This window comes from Pituophis catenifer, unplaced genomic scaffold (assembly GCF_029215685.1).
Source record: "Pituophis catenifer annectens isolate HBS135680 unplaced genomic scaffold, rPitCat1.0.hap2 SCAF_2, whole genome shotgun sequence".
Lineage (NCBI taxonomy): Eukaryota > Metazoa > Chordata > Lepidosauria > Squamata > Colubridae > Pituophis > Pituophis catenifer.
In genome coordinates, this window is record NW_027256882.1 from 5,044,831 (window position 1) to 5,059,591 (window position 14,761).

Consider the following 14,761-nt stretch of genomic DNA (forward strand, 5'->3'; position numbering starts at 1 on the left):
AATTTGATTAATATTAGAGATGAGAATGAAGGATAATATTGGTTTTTTTAAAAAAATAGATGAGGAATAAATATGGCAAAAAGGAAATATAGAAATTGTAAATTTAATTGAAATGACTAAACATTGTTTAAATTTGTGAACCAGCCAAACACTCAGTTCAAAGAAAATACATTGTCTGTTTGTATGTGTATCTAAATTTAAAAAAAAAAAAAAACAACCAAAAAAGATAGGTGCGTCTTATACTCCTGTGCGTTTTATAATCCGAAAAATACGGTAGTTTCTCCTGAGTGTAGATCCTTTTATGAGAAGTAAGGTGACTATTCTAAGCAAAGCTCTTTCCACACTCTATGCATTTATATGGCTTCTCCCGTGTGGGTGATCTTATGGGAAGTAAGTCCACTCCTCTAAACAAAAGTCTTTCCACACTACACACATTTATATGGCTTGTCTCCTGTGTGGATCTTTTTGTGATTTCCAAGTTTACCATTCTCAGTAAATGTCTTTCCACACTCCATTCATTTATATGGCTTCTCCCTTGTGTGGATCATCTTATGGGAAATAAGATGACCTCTTTGAGCAAATGTCTTTCCACATTCCATTCATTTATACGGCTTCTCCCCAGTGTGGATCCTTTTATGGATAGTAAGTATACTGCTATAAGCAAAGGTCTTTCCACACTCCATGCATTTATATGGTTTCTCCCCTGTGTGGATCCTTTCATGGGAAGTAAGTCCACTGTTCATAACAAAGGTCTTTCCACACTCCATGCATTTAAATGGTTTCTCTCCTGTGTGGTTCCACTTATGGGAAGTAAGTGCACTTCTACGAGCAAAGGTCTTTCCACAATCTATGCATTTATACGGCTTCTCCCCTGTGTGGATCCTTTCATGGGAAGTAAGTCCATTGCTCAGAACAAAGGTCTTTCCACACTCGATGCATTTATATGGTTTCTCTCCTGTGTGGATCCTTTCATGGGAAGTAAGTCCACTGCTATGACTAAACGTCTTTCCACACTCGATGCATTTATATGGTTTCTCCCCTGTGTGGATCCTTTTATGGATAGTAAGTGTACTGCTATGAGGAAAGGTCTTTCCACATTCCATGCATTTATATGGTTTCTCCCCTGAGTGGATCCTTTTATGGGAAGTAAGTGTACTGCTACGAGCAAAGGTCTTTCCACAATCCATGCATTTATATGGTTTCTCCCCTGTGTGGATCATCTTATGGGAAGTAAGTGCACTGCTTTGAGCAAACGACTTTCCACATTCCATGCATTCATATGGTTTCTCCCCTGTGTGGGTCATCTTATGGGAAGTAAGTGTACTGCTTTGAGCAAACGTCTTTCCACATTCCATACATTCATATGGTTTTTCCCCTGTGTGGATCATCTTATGGGAAGTAAGTGCATTTTTATGAGCAAAGGTCTTTCCACACTCCATGCATTTATATGGTTTCTCCCCTGTGTGGATCGTCTTATGGATAGTAAGTGAACTGCTATGAGCAAAGGTCTTTCCACACTCCATGCATTTATATGGTTTCTCCCCTGTGTGGATCTTTTCATGGGAAGTAAGATACCCGCTTGTTCTAAAACATTTTCCACATTCCAAACATTTATAAGGCTTCTTTTTTGTGTCAATTGCTTTTTGAGATGTAAGGAAGTTATTTCCAAGAATGAATGTCCCATTGTAATTTTTTCTGTTGTGTCTTCTTATAGCATCTTCTCCTTTGTTTTGCGTTACATCATGTTCATTTACTTGTACTTTAGCTTTGATTAGGTTCACACTTTTTGCAGTATATTTTTTCCTTTTTTTCTCTTGTTGGGCAAGAAAGTCTTGCATCGGTGCATCAGTGGAAGATGAGCTTTCATGTTTCCAATTCTTTGACTGGTTTCTCTCATGGCTTTCTAATTCCATTCGAATTCCAAACTTCTCCTTTCCATCTTTAGCATTGATCACTTGGAACAGTTCACAGGAATCTTGATTCTCCTGCCCATTATTACCTTCAAAAAAAAGGGAAATGAAAATGATAACAAGGTTAGAGAAAAAGATCAAAGTGTAGAAAGTTAACTGAATTTCCTTCTGAATTTCTCCGAAATTCCATTAGGTTGTACGTTTGCATGCTTTCAGGGGTGTGATACAGACCTGATGATTTCTATATTCATGAGTCATGAAAGCTTTGAAAATATCTAGAAAACATCTCTTTCTTTACAATTAACTATTGTAATGTAATGTAAGATTGTGTGGGAAAATAGGAGGGGGGATATATTTGAGGGTTTGTATTTAAACAAAATAGCATTCTTCCGGTCGGTCAAGGTCAAGACGAACCTGCACCTGGAGAAGGAGTGGTTGGAGTGCTGTCTCGAGATGGGATGGATGGTGATTGGTGTCATGCCTGGAAGCCATATTACGTTTATGCCTTCAGGATCCAGGCCTGCCACAATTCTCCCGTGGGAAGTTGGGAAGGGGGATTGTATGAGTGAAGTAGATATAGCCATATAGACCTAATGATTTCTATATTCATGAGCCATGAAAGCTTTGAAAATATCTAGAAAACATCTCTTTCTTTACAATTACCTATGGTGTGTGTGTGTGTGTGTGTGTGTGTGTGTGTGTGTACCTTCTTAAGTTTTCGCGGGTGTGCATATGCAAAAAATTAAAATCTCGGGTGTTTTCCCGTGTCATTGTAAATAAAATCTTCTAAAAATCCTTACAGACCATTCTGCAAGGTCCTTCAAAACCTCAGCTAAAATCCTACCAGTGACTTTAAAAGTTTTTCTTATAGCAACGTTTCGACAGGCTCACAACCCTGTCATCTTCAGGCTCTTGTTTCGTTTAGAAGCTATGAGTTCTCTGTTGCGAGGACCTTGCAGAGTGCTCTGTAAGGATTTTTAGAAGATTTTAGCTGGGATTTTAACCAGAATTTTAAACATTTTAACCAACTTATTTACAATGACGCGGGAAAACACCCGAGATTTTAATTTTTTGCATCTATCTATCTATCTATCTATCTATCTATCTATCTATCTATCTCCCAAATTGCAGCACAGAGTTGTTGCTTTTCAGCAAGATACAAAAAGCCCAGAAACTATATATATACATACATACATACATACATACATACATACATACATATATATACACACACACACACATCCATCCATCCATCCATCCATCCAAATCGGTTTGTATTTAAACAAAATAGCATTCTTCTAATCGGTCAAGGTCAGGACTAACCTGCATCTGGAGAAGGAGTGGTTGGAGTGCTGTCTCAAGATGGAACGGATGGTGATTGGTGTCATGCCTGGAAGCCATATTACCTTTGTGCCTTCAGGATCCAGGCCTGCCACTATCCTCCCGTGGGAAGTTGGGAGGGGGGATTGTATGAGTGAAGTAGATATAGCCATAACAAACTTCTCTAGAGAAGTTCAAGGCCATGGTGTCCGGCAGTTGTACAAAGAAGACATTGGAGGATGTCTTCTGTTCAAGAAAGAACTAATTGGAGCTGTGTGGGACATGTGGAAGATGTGGGCAGGGTCTTGAACTTTCTTTTGGGTGAGGAAAACCCGGAAGTTTTCAGATTCGGGTTTTCCCAGATGTGCCAATATGACATCTCTAATAAAAGTTAGCTTTGAGGAACTTCAGGCCTCGGAGTTTGATTTCGTTGGGGGTGTTACTTGGAACCCTGACAACTGAAGCATGTGATCGACTGATGAGTGAGGGGATGGTTTGGAGTTTTTTGATTTACTGAGGGAAAACCTGGAACTCTCAGATTCGGGTTTTCCCAAGACGTGCCAGTATACCTACTCTAGTAAACAGAACTTTGAGAAAATGCTTGCCTCAGAGTTTTTAATTGGAGCGGAGGATTTTCTGGAACACTGTCACTTACTCTGTCAGTTTTGAGTTAAGGAATAGAATAGAATAACAGAGTTGGAAGGACCTTGGAAGTCTTCTAGTCCAACCCCCTTCTTAGGCAGGAAACCCTACACCACTTCAGATAAATGGTTATCCAACATCTTCTTAAAAACTTCTCGTGTTGGAGCATTCACAACTTCTGGAGGCAAGTTGTTCCACTGATTAAAAATCATTTTTGTCCTCTGAACGTCCCGTTTTTCCCCTCCCTAGCATCCAGAAGCACTCTGCAGGCCCAAAACGGGCTCATTTTGGGCCTCTCAAACCCTCTGCGCATCCCATTTCCAACCTCCCCGATGCCAAAGAGGGCAAAAACGGGACCTGCAAAGGCCTTCAGAGGCCAAACGTGGGCCCGTTTTTGCCCTGCAGAGTGCTTCTTGACGCCAGGGAGGGCAAAAAAGGGACGCACAGAGGGTTTAGGAGGCCAAAAAGAGGCGCGTATATAAGACGCAAAGACATTTCCGCCCACTTGTTTTTTGGGGGAAAAGTGCATCTTATAGTCTGAAAAATACGGTAAGTCCAAGTGGGATGGGGTGGAGGAATAGGTAGGGTGAATGTTACAGCGCCTCTTCTGTCACTCGTAAGTGTGACAGATGGCCATGGTGCTGCAACATCGGGACTGGTTCTCAAGTACTTTTTTTTTTTTTAATTTAGACTTCTATACTGCTTCATAGTGCTTTACAGCCCTCTCTAAGCGATTTACAAAGTTAGCATATAGCATATTGCCCCCAACAATCTGGATCCTCATTTTACCCACCTCGGAAGGAAGGCTGAGTCAACCGTGAGCCGGTGAGATTTGATCTGCTGATCTGCTGAACTAGCAGTCAGCTGAAGTAGCTGCAGTACTGCACTCTAACCACTGCGCCACCTCGGCTCTTGGGGGAGGGCTGGAACCGTTCCTAAGTGAACTGCCGTAACTCAGGGATTACCTGTACCCTAGGATGCTCTGAGTGACATTGCATGAGGCCTTTGTTCTTAAATTGGATTGGGAGAATGCTCTTCCATGGGTTGAGTGTGAAAGTTCTGTTCTCACATAATTTTGGAGGTTTCAGAGGACAAATGACAACACACTTCTCTCACATCACCTCCAGAGGACACAAAAGCACACCTCGTTCTTTTCAATCTCCACAGATAAGTTCAAATAGAAATGGAAAAACAGAGATAAGAAATGGCAGAGAAAGCATCTAAGCAAAGAGACATTGACTCTTTCCTTCCTTGGAATACGAGAAGATCCTTTCCTTCTCCCTCCCAGGAGATGATATCTGATTAGTGGTTTTTTAATAAAAAAGCTAACTATAATTTGACTTCTTGAACTCTCTGATTGGGGACTAGAGAACTCTTACCCAGAGAGGCCACGTTCCTATGGTTTTCAAGCATGACTTCCGAATGCAGCGCTTTTTGGTCAGGATCCAGCTGAGACCATTCCTCCTCAGAGAAAGACACAGCCACCTCCTCGAAGGACACAAGACTCTCCTGAACACGGAAAAAAGAACATAACAGGAGGATTTGCAAGATCTGTTCATCTTCATGAATGATTTAGACAAGAGGATAGAAGGGGCTCATCAAATTTGCAGAGAAGACCAAAATGACAGGAATAACAACAGACAATAACCAAGAAAAGCTCAAGATATACAAGAATCGATGGATTGGGCCCCATCTAACAAAATGAAATCAACAGTGAGAAATGTAAGGTTCTACATTTAGGAAAGAAAAACCAAATGCACTGGCATAGAATAGGTGATACCTGGCTCAACACTAGTAAGTGCGACAGCAATCTTTGAGTCCTAGTGGACAATCACTTAAACATGAGTCAGCAGTTGCTAGAGTTGCCAAAAAAAAAAAAAACCCAACAGAATCATAGGCTGCATTAAGAGGGATAGAATCAAGATCACATGAAGTGTTAGTAACACTTTAAAAGGCCTTGGTAAAACCACACTTGGAATATTGCATCCAGGTTTGGTTGTCAGATGTAAAAATATCTTGAGACTCTAGAAAGAGCGCAGAGAAGAGTAACAAAAATTATTAGTGGACTGGACTTCCAGTGGCAACGCGTCGATAGCAGCTCCTTTCGAAGCGTCGCCCCGCGATCTCGTCAAAGCCGCTAGAACAGCGAAAAACAGCTGTTTAGCGGCTTGAAAATTTTCCCCTCGGGTAAAGAGGGGAAAGAGAGCAGCCAGGCTTGGGTTGAGCTCCCCAAGAGTCCCAGGAATAATTCCTGGGGCACGAAGGGTGAGAGCTCCCTAGAAGCCTGACAAGCTCCGGACCCGGGACGCTTCTGCATTTAGCAGAACAAGACGCCGTGACCATCCCTGCAACATTTTAACACTATTTTGGATACAATAGCAGGCAGAGCAAGACAGGAGGAACTCCAATTGCAAGTATTAAACTTTAATTCCTGAGTACTGAATACTTCTTCTTGATTGCTGTGGGAAGAAAGTGAAAGGAAATGGCGCCGAGCCTTAATTGGGTGTGGTAACGAAAGTTAACTTCAAAGTACTCATCTGTGCTGACAGTCTCTGCTGCTAATAAAAGGAACTTGTCTCAAAAGAAAGAATAATTAAATTGGATTGTAGAGAAATTTAAATTTACCGAGGACTGAAAGTAATTGGAAATTGAGTTAATTTCTGGGATTGGTTGTTGTAAAAGTTTGCTGGGGCTAAAATTACTGTGAGTTCCCCTATTCCACCACCCAAACTGCAATCTTTGACAGCTCCAGCAGAACCACAAGTTTTAACCCTGGAAGCCTTGCAGCAAGCCTTAAAGCTGCAAGCCTTCTCTTTAGAAGAAAAAATTACTTCTGTTCTTGTTGAAAAAATAAAAGTGGTGACTGATAAAATGGATGAAGTAACTTTAGAAGTGACAGAAATTAAGGATGAAATTCAAGCTCGAAATAAGGCAATTAGAGAAGACATTATTTTTGCATTTAAAGGTTTGGCAAGCCACATTGAAGGGTTAGATGAAAGACTAGAGGAAGTTAATCAAACATGAATTTGGAGAATAAAATGGGAGATGTTCAGACTCAGATAGAAAAAGCAGACTCAGAGGTGATGATGATACAATATAGATCCATGGAATTTGCTATAAGAGTAAGAGGGCTGAAAGAAAATACCCAAGAGAATTTGAGAGAGATCTTTGCAGAAGCCTTTCCACAGATAACTCAAGAAAGAAAGGAGGATCTGGATTGGCAAATGGATAAAATTTATTGCGTTAATTCATGGGTGGCCAGGCAGAGAAATTTACCAAGAGACATTGTAATTTACTTCACAACAAGAAGGCTAAGAAATATGATATTGCAGGCTTCCTACAAAAATAAACTTCAAGTGATAGGGCAAGAAGTTTTAACATTAAAAGAAATCCCTCCCAAAATGTTGAGAGCAAGGAAGGACTATGCTTTTGTGGTGGATGAACTCAGAAAACGTCAGATACAGTATAGATGGGAGATTCCAACTGGATTGGTGGTGGATTATTCAGGACAGACATTCCGTCTTAATACATTATGGAAAGCAAGGGATTTTTACTTTAATGTATTGAAGGCTAGAGGTTCTTCTCCAGAAACCAGAAGAAGAAAGGAAATAGAGGAAACAAGAATAGGAGTGAAAGAAATTACCCAGGCTCAGGCAGAGGCTCAAGGAGGGGCTTTGATTGTTGAAGAAGATTTACTACAACTTACGAGCTTTGCCCAAGATATGGAGTTATTTGGCAAAGCAGAGGAGCCGAGGGATCAAAGGCAGACTCAAGCATCAAAGAAACGCCAAAAGGAATTAAAGGTGCAACAAGCTCAGATCAAAGCACAAGAAACCACAAAATCAGAAGCAGTGGGAGGGGCTAGGCCGAAGATCAAAGTGAAATATGACCTTCAGCTAATGCTTGAGAAGCTTCAAAGTGCCAAAAATGGCAAGTAAATTTCTAACTTGGAATGTCAATGGATTAAATTCACCGCAAAAGAGGAGGAAAATATTTCATTATCTGAAGCAGTATAAAAATGACATTATATGCCTACAAGAGACACATATTAGAATGCAAGATCAAAAATATTTAACAAATGCAAGATTGGGGACACATTTTATAGCATCTGCACCGGAGAAGAAAAATGGTATAGTTATATACCTAAAAAAAGGCTTAATAGCTAAATTAATTGAAGCAGACCCACAAGGAAGATATATTGCAATTGAAATCTTAATAGAAGGGAAAAAAACATTATTGATTGGAATATATGCACCAAATCAGCAACAAGAAAGTTTTTATAAGACTTTACATGCTAAATTAATACAGTGGAATTATAAAACACATATAATGATGGGAGACTGGAATGGAGTTTTGGATATTAAAAAGGACAAAAAAGGATCTCTACAAAATATTCAAACACGTGCTAGATTGTCTAAATCTTTTTTTGATATGATGGAGGATATGGTGCTGAGAGATATTTGGTGTGAGAGGAATGGAGAAGAGAAAGATTTTACTTTCTTCTCTGACAGACATCAGTCATTTTCCAGGATTGATTTTATATTAATTTCTAATGAATTCTTTTCTAGGGTGAAGAAAATGAAGATATGTCCAAGAACATTAAGAGATCATAGTCCAGTTTGGATGGAATTAGAATATGAAAAGGCATCCAGGAAGTCCTGGAGGCTGAATGAAAATTTGTTTAGATATGAGGAAAATGTGAAAGAATGTAAGCAATTTATGAAAGAATTTTTTGTTATGAATTTGCATAAAGGTACACCTATGGAGATGGTTTGGGATGCAAGTAAAGCATATATGAGAGGTATTTTAATTTATTTGAATAATAAATATAGACATAAACAGGAAAGGAAACGGAAGCAGTTAGAAGAAATAAAAAATAAGGAGCAAGTATTAATTTTAAATCCAACTGATAAGAAAACAAAAGAAGCAATCAATTTATTGCGAGGGCAATTTAATATGTTGATGGCAGATCAGGTAGCAACTAATTTGCAATATGCCAAACATAACTACTTTTGTAATGTGAACAAACCAGGCAGATGGTTGGCATATTTGCTTAGAAAAAAACAAAAGCTACGTACTATAGAGAAAATAGAATATAAGGGTAAAGAGGTGTACCAGCAAAATGTGATTAAAAAAGCATTTTCAGAATTCTATACCAAGTTGTATACTAGTGATAAGATTCAAGGTATAGATATAGATAAATATTTGCAGAGGGGGAATATCTCCATAATTTATTATTTATTTATTTAATTTGTATACCGTCCTTCTCCAACAGGACTCAAGGCGGTGAACAGCCATGGTAAAAACACAACATATAAAATTTAAAAGCAATTTAAAAACATTAAATAATTTTGGCCATCAATTTAAAATAACCCAGTTAAAACCAATTATAAATTTAAAACCGCAGGGATGGGGTCAAGCCAGCCTGGCTAGATGAAATAGATGTGTTTTCAGGGCCCGACGAAAAGTCCGGAGGTCTGGTATCGTGCGTATCTCTGGGGGTAGGTTGTTCCAGAGGGCAGGTGCCGCCACAGAGAAGGCTCTTCCCTGGGGGTCGCCAGCCGATATTGTCTGGCCGACGGCACCCTGAGGAGGCCCTCTCTGTGCGAGCGAACTGGCTGGTGGGAGGCTATTGGCGGCAGAAGGCGGTCTCATAGATACCCTGACCCTAAGCCATGGAGCGCTTTAAAGGTGGTCACCAACACCTTGAAGCACACTCGGAAGACCACAGGAAGCCAGTGCAGCTCATGCAGGAGAGGTGTCACATAGGAGCGCCCCGTCTCAGGGAAGGTTTGAATCAATTGATAACTGTGGAGGAAATTATTTTAGCAATTAAACAATTGAAGGTGGGAAAAGCCCCTGGGACAGATGGGTTGACAGCAGTTTATTATAAAAATTTGCAGGCAGAAATGGTGGAACCACTTAAAGAATTATTTAATAAAATACAAACTGGAGGACAAGTGCCTCCTTCCTGGAGAACAGTATTTATTTCCCTGATTCCGAAGGAAGACCAAGATCATACTCAGCCAAAAAACTATAGGCCTATATCATTGTTAAATACAGATTACAAGATCTTTACTAAAATACTGGCAAATAGGTTGATGCCAGTTATGCAACAAATGATTCACAATGACAAACCAGTTTTATTAATAGGCGATATATGAAGAGTAATGTAAGACAAATAGTTAATATATTGGAGTACTTGGGAAAAAACAACCAGGTCCCTGCGGTGCTTATATTTTTAGATGTGGAAAAAGCGTTTGATCGATTGAATTGGAATTTTTTATTGAAAATAATTGAAAAGATGCAATTTGGAGAGTACTTTATACAATCTATTAAGGCAATATATCAGCAACAAACAGCACAAGTAATAATTAATGGTAGTTTAACGGAAACTTTTAATATAGAAAAGGGAAAAGACAAGGATGTCTTTATCTCCATTACTGTTTATTTTGACTTTGGAATTTTTGTTGAATAAAATACGTGGCTCAGATAAAACAAGGGGAATTAAAATTAGGAATGAGGATTACAGGGTACGAACATTCGCAGATGACCTGGTTGTGACCTTGACCCAACCAATAAATTCGGTTATAGGATTAATGGCTATAATTAACCAATATGGACAAGTCTCTGGATTTAAAATTAATGCAGGGAAAACGAAGATAATAATTAAAAATATGGTTACAAGTCAAAAAGAAGAAATTGAAAAAATAACAGGATTTGAATCAGTTAAGAAGGTTAAATATTTAGGGGTTTATATCACAACATCAAATACGAAATTATATAAGTGTAATTATGAAGTACTGTGGCAAAAAATCCCAGAAAGAGAGGGAAAGTTGGAAAAAAAATTGCAACTATCATTGCTGAGAAGGATAGCTGCAGTAAAGATGAATATTTTGCCAAAGTTTTTATTTCTTTTCTAAATTTATTTATTTATTTATTGAATTTCTATACTGCCCTTCTCCCGAAGGACTCAGGGCGAGCTCTGCTTGTTGAAACAGAAAGGTCTTCAGAGCACGTCGGAAAGTGCGAAGATCTGGGATTATTCGTATTCCAGGGGGTATTTTGTTCCAAAGAGTAGGTGCCCCCACAGAGAAGGCTCTCTCCCTTGGAACTACTAGACGACATTGTTTTAATGATGGTATACGTGAAAGAGGAGGTCTCAAAATGTCTAATTTAAGATTGTATTATGAGGCAGCTGTGTTCTCAGCAATTAGTGATTGGATTAATTTAACAGAAGTGAGAATATTGAAGGGTATGATTTGTTATATGGATGGCATGCATATTTACTATATGATAAAAAGGTGGATAAGAATTTTAAAGTCATATATTAAGAAATGCATTATTACGTGTATGGAAAAAGTACCAATATAAATTAAATAACAAATTACCTGTTTGGACAATACCTAGACATATGATAGAGAATATAAGTGTGGAGCAGAAACAAGATGTGACTACTTATAAAGAGCTTCTTATTTTGGAAAGAGGTATATTGCAATTAAAATCTTTAGAGGTATTAAAGGAAGAAAGGAAAATTCAAACCTGGTTTCAGTATGGACAATTGTATACTAGGTGGAAAGAAGATCAGAAAATTGGTATTTTGCAAAATGAAGAAAACTTAATAAAACAAATCAGAGATCAAAGTCCAATGCATATTAAAAGGTTGTATAATGCACTGATAGAAATAGATTCAGAAACTGAGTTAGTGAAGGATTGTATGATAAAATGGGCACAAAACTTTGGGGAATCAATATCTATGGATGTATGGGAGAAAATATGGGTTAGAAATGTGAAGTTTACTCAAGCCCAAAACCTAAGAGAAAATTTTTAAAAAATGTTTTATAGACGGCATTTAGATCCCCAAAAGCTAGCCTGTATGTACCCGAATTTACAACCTACATGTTGGAGATGTAAATGTGATGATGCAACATATTTTCATGTATGGTGGACATATAAGAAAATTAAGGCATTTTGGATTAAGATATGGTGGATTATACAAAATATTCTTAAAAGGAAGATAAAATTTACTCCAGTTGTTTTTATTGGGTATAATTGAAGGATGTACAGTTATAGACTAATTTGATTTTGAATTTAATAACGGCAGCCAGACCTTTGGTGGCGCAATATTGGAAGAAGGAAGAAATACCTACTATTGAAGAATGGACATTAAAAGTAGCTAATTTGGCGGAGATGGCTAAAATTTCTGCATATTTGAAGGACCGTTCGAATGAAAAATATGTACTAGAATGGAGAAGATGGATTGACTATATACAAAACAAATACGGGACTAAAAAGTTGCAAATAGTTTATGAATGAAATATTTAGATGATTTTTCTTTTTCTTTTGATATTTTAGTACCTATGGCGGAGTTAAAGAGTAAGAGCCTTGATAGTACAGTGGTCTACGCACCCTGTTATTAACACAGCTGCCTGCAATTTACTGCTGGTTCGAATCTCTCCAAGGCTCAAGGTTGACTCAGCCTTCCATCCTTTTTAAGGTAGGTGAAATGAGGACCCAGTTTGTGGGGGCAATAAGCTGACTTTGTATAAATATACAAAAGTATGAAGGCTATTGCTTAACGCATTGTAAGCTGCCCTGAGTCTCCGGAGAAGGGCGGCATATAAATCAAATTAAAAAAAAAAAAAAAAAAGGGGGGGGAAACTTAAGAGTTTATAGTTAGTTTGCTTATGTTAGATTATGTTTGTTAAATGCAATACCCTGTATTTTGCTCTGGGAAGTCGGGAGGGGGGAGGGGGAAGGGGGTGGGGAATTTATTTGTAAAACATTTTAAAACTTTTCAATAAAAAAAAAATATTAGTGGACTGGAAACTAAAACATATAAAGAATGGTTGCTGGAATTGAGTATGTCTAGTTTCATGAAAAATAGGACTAGGGCAGTGACAGCTAACCTTTTGTTCCTTGGGTGCCAAAGGCACGCGCGCGATAATGCATGCGCGTGGCCACACCCATAATGGAATGCCCCCGTTGCGGGGGCCATCCCCCCGCACATGCACACGTGAACCTCCACTGCTGCGCGTGCTCCCTTTTGGGCCTAGCAGGACTCCCTGAAGCCTCTGGAGGCCGGAAAGGGTTTCCTGGAGCCTCCAGGAGGACGAAAACGGCCCATTTCTGGACTTCCAGGATTCCTGTTTTTCGCCCTACACAGGCTACGGACGAGCCCTGTCTGTGAAGTTTCTGAAAGATGCCCTAATTAATTCATGAGCCACGAGCCAAACTTCACAAGAAATACAGTCATTTATTAGGAGCACCATTTCGGCAATATCTGGATGCAGTTAGAACTAATCCTACGTAGATTTACATTCCCCTATGACCCTCTCTCTCCCCTCCTCCCTGGCCATGTTCATAAATCACATTCTCCAATTAACCACTTTGGCTGGCTGTGAAACCCAAAACTCTCCTACTGATTGCAGTAGAAAAGCACCTGTGGAATGTAGTTTCAGTTACAGAAATCAATCAGCTCAATCAGTTCTCCCTCCCTCCTGCTCATGGCAACTTGAAAACTTTGCAAGTTGACTTTCGGCTCCCCTCACTTCCCAAGGGCGACCTGTGCAAAGCAAAAAAATTTGAATACAGATGTAGAGTTTAGGGACACGACCTACCACCCGGCTTGTTTGGATTTTCCGTGTGAAATTTGGCTATAAGGCGATCAGCCTGAATGTTTCGACTCTTTACCCAAGATGCCTTTGATAAGAGGTAACCCTTCCACTTGATTAAATATTGGAGTTGTCTCCTGTGCCACCTCAAATTGAGGATTTTCTGCACCTCATAATGGGTCTGGCCCCCTATGACCACGGGGTTTGGGGGCTTCGGGTAGTGGCCTCAGGGTTGATCCGACCACGGGTTTTAAGAGGCTACAATGGAATATCAGGTGTATCTTCCCTAGCAGTCGGGGCAATTTCAATTGCACCGTGACCGGGTTGATTATCTTTACTATGGGAAATGGTCCCATAAACTTTGGTCCCAGTTTCTTGCTAGGGAGTTTTAACCTCAAATATTTTGTGGAGAGGTAAACTTTCTCCCCCAATTGAAATGGCCATTGGGGAGCTTGGTGTTTGTCTGCCTGTTTCTTATAGGCTTGTGCCACTTTAGCTAGCGCTTTCTTTACATTTTCCCAGGTTGCTTTCAGTGTGGCCATCCAATTGGTCAAGCTGACTGAGGAAGGGGGCTCCCTTGGGTACTCAGGCATTGAGATGAAGTCCATGCCGCTCACTACCTTGAACGGGGTTAGCCCCATTACAGGCACCTCTACTTTCAGAAACCCCATCCAGGCGCTAGTGGGTGGGTAGGTGGGTGGGATCTGCAGAGAGTCAAGAGTTAACTTTTCAGCATCCACCCCATCATGGGATCGAAACCCAACTGGCTTCTCCGCATCCCAAGGACACCCCCCTCCTGCGCTCAGCAGCCACTTCTACCATCTTTGCCATCTTGTGCCCAACCCGAGCCATCTGTTGCAAGCCAAGGATGACGCGAGGCAACAATCACAAAGTCCCCTCTCGACTTCGGACGGGTTTCGCAGTTGACTCTGAGCCAATGCCAGGGAAGGGGCAGAAAGGTGGCTGGCTGCCCCCCTTGTTGCTCCTTCTGTGGCTTGGCTCAGCCGGCGGTGCAGCAGTGGGCATGGTGGAGATCGGGCAATGGGTCCCACCGCAGGCAGCACGGCATCCCCGCCCGACCCCTGCTTTGCCCGATGAGCCAGGCTCTCCGGCCACTGTAGGGGGAGGTGGCGACACCCACAGTCCAGGAGACACATGCAGCCGGCAGAGCAAGCCAAGAGGGTTTCTCAGCCCTGCTTTGACAGTGGCCATGTGGTCACCTGTGCAGGCAGTCCATCCCCCCTACCCTTACTGGCTGCTGGTCTGCCAAAGCCC

At 40.3% G+C, this 14,761-nt stretch overlaps 1 protein-coding gene and 1 pseudogene across 1 annotated transcript in view; one reads left to right on the plus strand and one right to left on the minus strand.

Annotated features, from left to right (window-relative positions):
- Positions 1-14,761, plus strand: part of LOC139311676 (uncharacterized) — a 396,884-nt gene that overhangs the window by 269,298 nt on the left and 112,825 nt on the right.
- Positions 1-14,761, minus strand: part of LOC139311674 (zinc finger protein 721-like) — a 57,085-nt pseudogene that overhangs the window by 20,710 nt on the left and 21,614 nt on the right.